This window comes from Zingiber officinale, chromosome 3B (genome assembly GCF_018446385.1).
Source record: "Zingiber officinale cultivar Zhangliang chromosome 3B, Zo_v1.1, whole genome shotgun sequence".
NCBI classification, from domain to species: Eukaryota; Viridiplantae; Streptophyta; class Magnoliopsida; order Zingiberales; family Zingiberaceae; genus Zingiber; species Zingiber officinale.
In genome coordinates this window covers 9798811-9805968 of record NC_055991.1, presented here as the reverse complement: position 1 = coordinate 9805968, position 7158 = coordinate 9798811, and the positions used below count along the sequence as shown (strand labels likewise).

At 38.8% G+C, this 7158-nt stretch overlaps 1 long non-coding RNA gene across 2 annotated transcripts; it reads left to right on the top strand.

Annotated features, from left to right (window-relative positions):
• Nucleotides 1-1831: 1831 nt before the first annotated feature.
• LOC122055849 lies at nucleotides 1832-6087 on the top strand. Of its 2 annotated transcripts, XR_006132937.1 has the most exons (5): nucleotides 1832-2164; nucleotides 3507-3615; nucleotides 3861-4417; nucleotides 5539-5684; nucleotides 5746-6087. It is a non-coding gene; the product is annotated as an uncharacterized LOC122055849 (long non-coding RNA). The 2 variants fall into 2 exon arrangements; XR_006132938.1 differs by lacking the exon at nucleotides 3861-4417.
• The last annotated feature ends 1071 nt before the right edge of the window (nucleotides 6088-7158 follow it).

The following is a 7158-nucleotide window of genomic DNA, read 5'->3' as shown; positions in this document are numbered from 1 at the left end:
ATTTCACCCGGTCTGTATACTGGTGAAGGGTGGTTGTATTGTTGAACTTGGCCAAATGGTCGTTGGGATCGGTTGCTCCATTGTACTCCCCAATCGTCAGCGGGGTATAATGCTTCGACAGAGGGTCATTTAGGATCCCCTCCAAAAATTGTTGATTGACTCGCTTGGGCGAGTCATCTTCCTTCAACACTTTTCCCTTTCATGTATCCCGCACGGGCGCTTTATCCGAAGAAGATTCTCGGTCTCTATCCACTCGGGCCTCTTACTTATGGGGGAGCCTATAATAGCTCTCGGTTGAAGGGGATTGGCGTAGTACGGGTGTCCCCATAGGAGCCGATCGGTCTCTTATTTGGCTCCCGAGCGAAAAGTTAATCCGCTCGATCTTCTTTCTCTTTCAGCCTGTCGACCTGCTGGAGTGGCAGCAGGCTCATGCGTTGGCCGATCGGCCAATGCATGAGCCTGTTGCTCCAATATCTTCGTCACTCGAGCTTGTATTAGTGCATCGAGATCCTCTTGTGTCAGCGTCACTGTTGTGAGTCGTCTAATGTCTTCTATCTTCTTATTCGGATACATGCCACATTTCCACATACGACGCCAAATTGATCCTGTCCGAATGAAGGAAGCTGGAAAGTGGGGGATGAGATGACTACCAACAGGATGAAAACCTCAATCATGTAAAACAAATCCAAATCAGGGAAAGGGTCCCTGGCGTTGTCCCTCCGACGCTCAAGTTAAAATCAAGAAGAGAGAATGAGTATTTGAGAAATAGATGAATCTTGTCTTTCCTCATATCTGGCGTACCCTTTTATACATTTCTTTGTGATCATTCATCTGTCATTATTTAATGATATTAATTGTCAGAGGAAGACTTCTTTGTCTTGACTTATGTACATTAATGATAAATGAAGTATTCTTCTTAGTCTTGACTTCTTTATATTTAATGATGATAGATGGAGTGTTCTCTTTTGTTTTCTCGTCTCCTCCTGTGTAGTGTTATTCTTGCGCCGGACGGGTGGGCTGAGCGGCTCACTTTCCTGCCAGACGGACGATCCGAGCGGCTCGTTTCCTGCCGACCGAAATAACCAACTATGAGTTGTCCATTCGTCCGACCGACCCATGATGTTCATTTGTCTGACTGACCGAGTGATCGACTCGACTATTCCTTTGCCGATCGTGATAACTAGACAGCCACCTTTGGTCGAAGCTCTTTTCGTAAGCCTCAACATTGACCGCCTTGACTCTGATCGATATCATGTCAATTGACCTGTGACAGGTGGACTCCCCTTTATCGCCGCATCAACATTATTTATATAGTGCAGGCATATTTTTTAATTAGTTTTGTTTAGGCCATCCAGCTAGTCACATAATTGTATTTATAATTATGAGTTAAATGATGTTTAAACTTGTCTAATAATGTTTAGGCCATTCAGCTAGTCACATAATTATGTTTATAATTATGAGTTAAATGATGTTTAAACTTGTCTAATAAAATAATTAAGTTAAATTAATATTAAATGAGTCAAGATATTTAAATTTGTTTAATTTGTTTTTTTTTTTTAAGTATTTGAGCTTGATTTAAATTTGACTTAGTTTATTTAGATTTAAATTTTTGTATTGAAACTTTTATATTTAAAATTTATTTAATTGGTTATTGAATTAATAATATAAATTTATTTATTTGTTTCAAAAGTTTTTTTTATTTAACATATTAATAAAAAAATTATTAATGAATATATTCAAAAATAGTATTCACAAATATTAATCTATATGGGTTCAAATTTATTCATTTAATTAAACATACACAAACTTGGACACAAAGCTTTCTCACGGAATTTACAGCCGTCATTGTATTTGGCTGAAGCACCACCGAACCCAGCCCTTCCCTCCCCATTTTGGTCATCTCGTTCTCGTCAACCTTTACGTCAGTGGACTTCCCGTGCGCTCCCAACCCTTCCGCCCTGAGAAAGCAGAGCAGCGAGGCAGCTCCATTGGCTTGCATGATCGTATCCGATGCGTTTGGATCTGCCTCAACCCGCTCCAGCTCCCTGAAACCAACTATTTCTACTCCTGTGATTTCATCGCTCCTTTCTGGCTGTTTGATGTTCTCAATCTTCTATTGCTTGCAGAAGCATGGTCAAGACATCCGCCTTGCTCGATTTCATGAGTAAGTGTCTTTATCGTATGAACGGAATGCCTAATTCACTCTATGATCTCGTTAAAATTACTCGATATAGGTTAGATTTGGAGTTCATGCATTCTCTTGATGGTATCTTCGCTCTAAACTGATTTTTATTAGCTTAGTCCCATTTATCTGGATTCTTCTATATGAATCTTATCCTTCCCGTGAACTCTATGCAAGTATATATTATTCCTTTGAACTGTTTATCATACTTTCTAAGAAAAAAAAATGCATCTTTCATGGTCAACCTATTCACTTCGCCATTCAATGGGCAAGAGCAAACATTTCTTGTAGCAAAATTTGTAACTTTTTTTTTGGTTAGTCTAGCTCTTACAGCATTGTCTTTTGAGTGTTTTAGGATTTGGCGGAATAAAAAGAAATTGCAAAAAGCTTTGGAGTGTGGCAGTCTAGGAGCACTGTAGCATTTGTGTTGTCAGCTTGCTGTTGCATATTTTGATATAATTTGCTGTGGCTGTTATGAAATTCAAGAACTAAGATGATGAATCAGAGCTAGGAAAAGTATATAAAGAATTAAATGTTTGCCACATCATGGGTCGAAGGAGTCGAAGGGGAAGGAGATGTTTTCCTATGATAAATTTAGCACTGGGGAAGTAAAACTTTATGCCTTGTCTTCCATCTTTCCTATGAATGAATAAACTTTTCTATTACCCAAAATCTGAGAGTGCCTCTCTCTCCACTCCACCATCTCTTTGCTTCTCCTATCAATAAATTCTTTGTGAGGTGATTGATCTAGCAAGTGAAACTGTCGGCAGTGTTTATTTGCTAGGTATATTATTTCTACTATCATCTCAAACTACATGCAAATTTGCTAATATGTTACTCATGGACATGTGACCACCTCCCACTAAAAATGGCATTTTATACTAGATCAATGATAGTGGGATTAGTTTCCATGGATTTGCAAAACTTGAGCTTGCTATATATGCCTCTTAGATTAACTAATTTGTGTTTGTGTTTATGTGCAAGCACCATGTATCTGTTAAAAGTAAGCATTTCAAAATATTGGTTCATTTGCAAGCCTTTCCTAGCTAATTGGAATTTGGTTCATAGTCATATATTAGAAATTTTCTATTAAGAAATGGAAAAAAGGAAATCTAGACTAGCATTATTATTTTAAAAAATGTACAGGGGCATCTTCAGTAACTATTACTGTCCAATGTTCCACATTTCTACCTTTCATTAAGAAAAACATGTAATGAGTAAGGTTTGAAAAGGGGATTTCTGCTTCTCTGCCACTGAGGTAATTTTAGACTATTTGTGAAACAACCTGTTGCGACGATGCGATAATTCCTTCCTACCTTTCCAGGTTATGAATTTCGGCCTCATTGATGGACTATTGGCAACACTGCATCAGCTGCAAACAATCAGTAAGAAGAAGTTGAACATCATTGCTGGTGACCAAAACATGGACACGGGTATATATAATTTACAGACTTGGAAATTTATGTTAGAAGAAAAATAGCTTTCAATGTTGGTCTAAATTTTGTTTCGATAGATTGTTTTAGTTTGTGAATTATAGTACACTGGCAAAGACAATGCTTTGGTGTTCATTGGTCATTTCAATTGATTCTGTGATTTTACTTAGCCGTTTATAACTGACGAAACGAATAATATTAATAGAAAATAAATTTTTGCCATTTTTGGATCCGGCTTTGACAAGTCGGACTAGTTCAGCCTTTTCGCCCGCATCTCCCCGACACCCGCAACTATATAAGTAGCAGACAACCGTGAATTCTACCGCAGGACTCCTGTGCGACCGGTGCCATCGTCTCTCATCTCCAGCGGTGGAAGGAAGGGGAGAGGCGTCTTTCACCTCATCGAATCCGTCATTAGGGTTCGCCGATGATGATGAAGGCGTTGGGATATCCTTCATTCGCCGGATCCCAAGGCTCCTTCTCCTTCTGCCCATGCTGGCATCTTCGGCAAGGGTCGATACAAGTTCTAGGCGTTCGCTGCCATCCTTCTCCTCTCATTCTCCTATCGGTGGCTTAGTAGGCGATCGAGGAGTGGGAGAAGGTGATGAGGCACATGTGGTATGCCCACGCCCACGCCCAAAACCGACGGATTCGGCTGCTGCGGTTTTGGCATGAAGCGTTCGATGCGGCTTACAAGGACCTCTCCGGTGACGATCCTGATGCCAGGGACACCACTATGGCCGAAATCGGTCGAATGTTGATGCGGATGTTCGATCCTGAGGCTTCCCTGTGAAATTTCAAGGTAGATTCGCCGCCTAAGATTTCTAATTTTGAGATTTTAGTTGGATTTAAGCAATCAATGCGCTCCCTCTTCCTTTCCTTGCAAATTTCTTCCATTACTCATTTATTATTTCCTGAAATTTTTTAAACTTATGAACTGTATCTTCTACGGACAAATTTCATATGAAAATGCCACAAAAAGCTTCAAAAAACCATCACAATGTGTTTGAAATTCATTGTTCTAATGCTATTAGAAAGATATTTGTTCAAGATTGTTTCCCATGGTGCCACTAAACTTGGGCCATCTGGTCCTGTTAACCTTCACTCTAGGAGTTGCATTTTTGTTTCTTGTGACTTGAGAAGATTAAGATTATGCTAACTCATTGTTTACTAGGTAATTAGATTGTTGTGGAATTTACAACTGGATATACACAATGCATCAAATTCATTGCTCATGTATAAAAAAAAATAGCATTTCAACTTTAAAAAAAAAAATCAAGATTAGGCGAGCATGTAATAGCTGATTTAAAATTGCAACCAAACATCCCCCATTTGTTTTATACATAATTCATAATCATTTGGTTTCTTCAGTTCTCCTTTAATGCGGATATCATTAAAAAATATCCAAAAATATCATATTGGTGAAGGACATGTAAAAAGGAAAGGAAAGGTTGGTTTTTCTCACTTTTGGCACAGCAGCCTCCCACCCGAAGGACCAGACAAGCTATTAGCTCAATGGCAAAGTGTGCTTCATAATAATTGCATCATTTTGCCTAAGGTGTAAAGGCTCTAAGCCTCATAGATAGTTCAATATGCTTGCCAATGGTTGAACCGAAGATATGGATCATCCAAGGTGCATTAACTTCACTTACTCCTGTTTGAATTGGAGTTTGAAACCAAACTTCTCAGGGGGATAGATTGGGTGGTTCAAGTGAGATCTAATATTCTAGCAAATTCCATTTGATCTGTATTTGTAACTACTGGGTTAAGACAGTTTTTTTTTGGTCAGTTGTGTTTTCCTCCATTTGTGGATTGCAAAAGTTCAAATTTGTCACTGCTTGAATCTTGGCATAAGTTCAACTTGTCAAAAGTGTGAGAGTTTTGCATTTGGAGAATTTCTAGCAAAATCTGCATGTCTTGCAGGCTGCTGAAATAAAGAGGAACCAAAGACTTGGAGATTACGTTTCGTCCATGGAGTCAGGATCCTTGTCTTCAGATGCCCGATAGCAGTTGTCTTTAAATTCTAACAAACTACCAATGTCAAGTGAACTTCTTCGACAACCACTGATGTAAGCTACCTTTGGAAAGTTGTTCTTGCTATCTTCTTTCTCTAAATCCTAGCTTTTGCAGATTATGTGCTTTGGCAGCGACTCTGAGATTCCAAACCTGTGCATTAGCTGAAACTTGTAACTGCATTCCTTGTCATGTTGTCTGCTGCTCTTTGAGTTTGTACATAAATGCTGTCTTTCAACCTCCCAGTCTGCAATTTCACTTTCTTTTTGCCAGTTAGGAAAAAGACGATTAATCACACAAAGTTCATCACTGACTCAGTCTCAATCCTAGCTCTAAAGACAGTAAATGGCTGTTCTATCTTGGTCTAAGCATAATCTTCGCTTTACAACTGTACCTGTACAACTTGTGTAGGCCTATCATGTTAAGTTTTCGTTACAATATATTTGATCTTCATGCCAAGTGAACTCTGTTCTCCCAACTGTTGGGTTCTTTATTGTTGATGCAAATTGAGTGCATGCAGAATAATGGTATACCATCGTTTTCGACTAAGTCGAGGTTAGAGTTAGACTTTATCTCTTTAAGACGAATTTGCCCTGCACACGGTACTCACAGAATACGGCAATCGTCTCACAAGATACGATTTTTATCTTGCGATAGTAGCACTGCAAATCGCAAGACCTCCGAACCGAGGAAGCTTCTTGAACTCTCCAATGCATGCAAGAATGCAATGCTTGCTTTGCTTGGAAGGAAGTGAGTGAATGAATGAGTATGTGAGAGACTTTATTTATACATATGAAAGAGTATAAGAATCTCTTGGTTCAATTATATCTCATCCATCCATTTCAAAATGGGTGATGTAGATCGCATCTTTTCCTAAGAGGCATACTACCTCTTCATTAGATGCATCTTTTAATCATCCAAAAGTTATTTAAACCATTTTGATTATTTTTCCATTTATAATTTCTAATAGTCCCCCACATAAATGAAAAATAATGCATGCATGTTATCACCTAAGGAGAGTTCAATCGATAAGTCAATGCATCGGGAGAGGTAGCTTGTGGCTTTGAACTTTCCGTAGTGGAATGCTATCGAGCATACTAGGAGCGCAGTGAACGTGGTGTCTTGAACTGCTCAACTGTTTGTGTATATTAAGACAATAACACTCACACAGATTTATCTCACTTACTTTGGGTTCTCATGGTTGGTTCTGTTTTGGTCATGGATATCATCTTGGATTCATGAGTGTTTCATTGAAACGATCAGTTTTCACACTCACATAGGTGACACTTCTATCAAGAGTATCTTATCATACTCCACCTTATAAACGTATAGAAGTCATTAAAAATATAAGTTTAACCTCACTACATGTGGTAGGACAGCACAAGTTCATCCTAGGATTGAGATAGAGATAATGATAATATATCTCGTGTGATGTAATACAACTTTTATAACTTCGTTGTCCCATTGAACCAAGATCTTGGGATCTCCAGTCAACAAGGTTGGGTTACCGCTATAGTCGTTTTTAGTTGT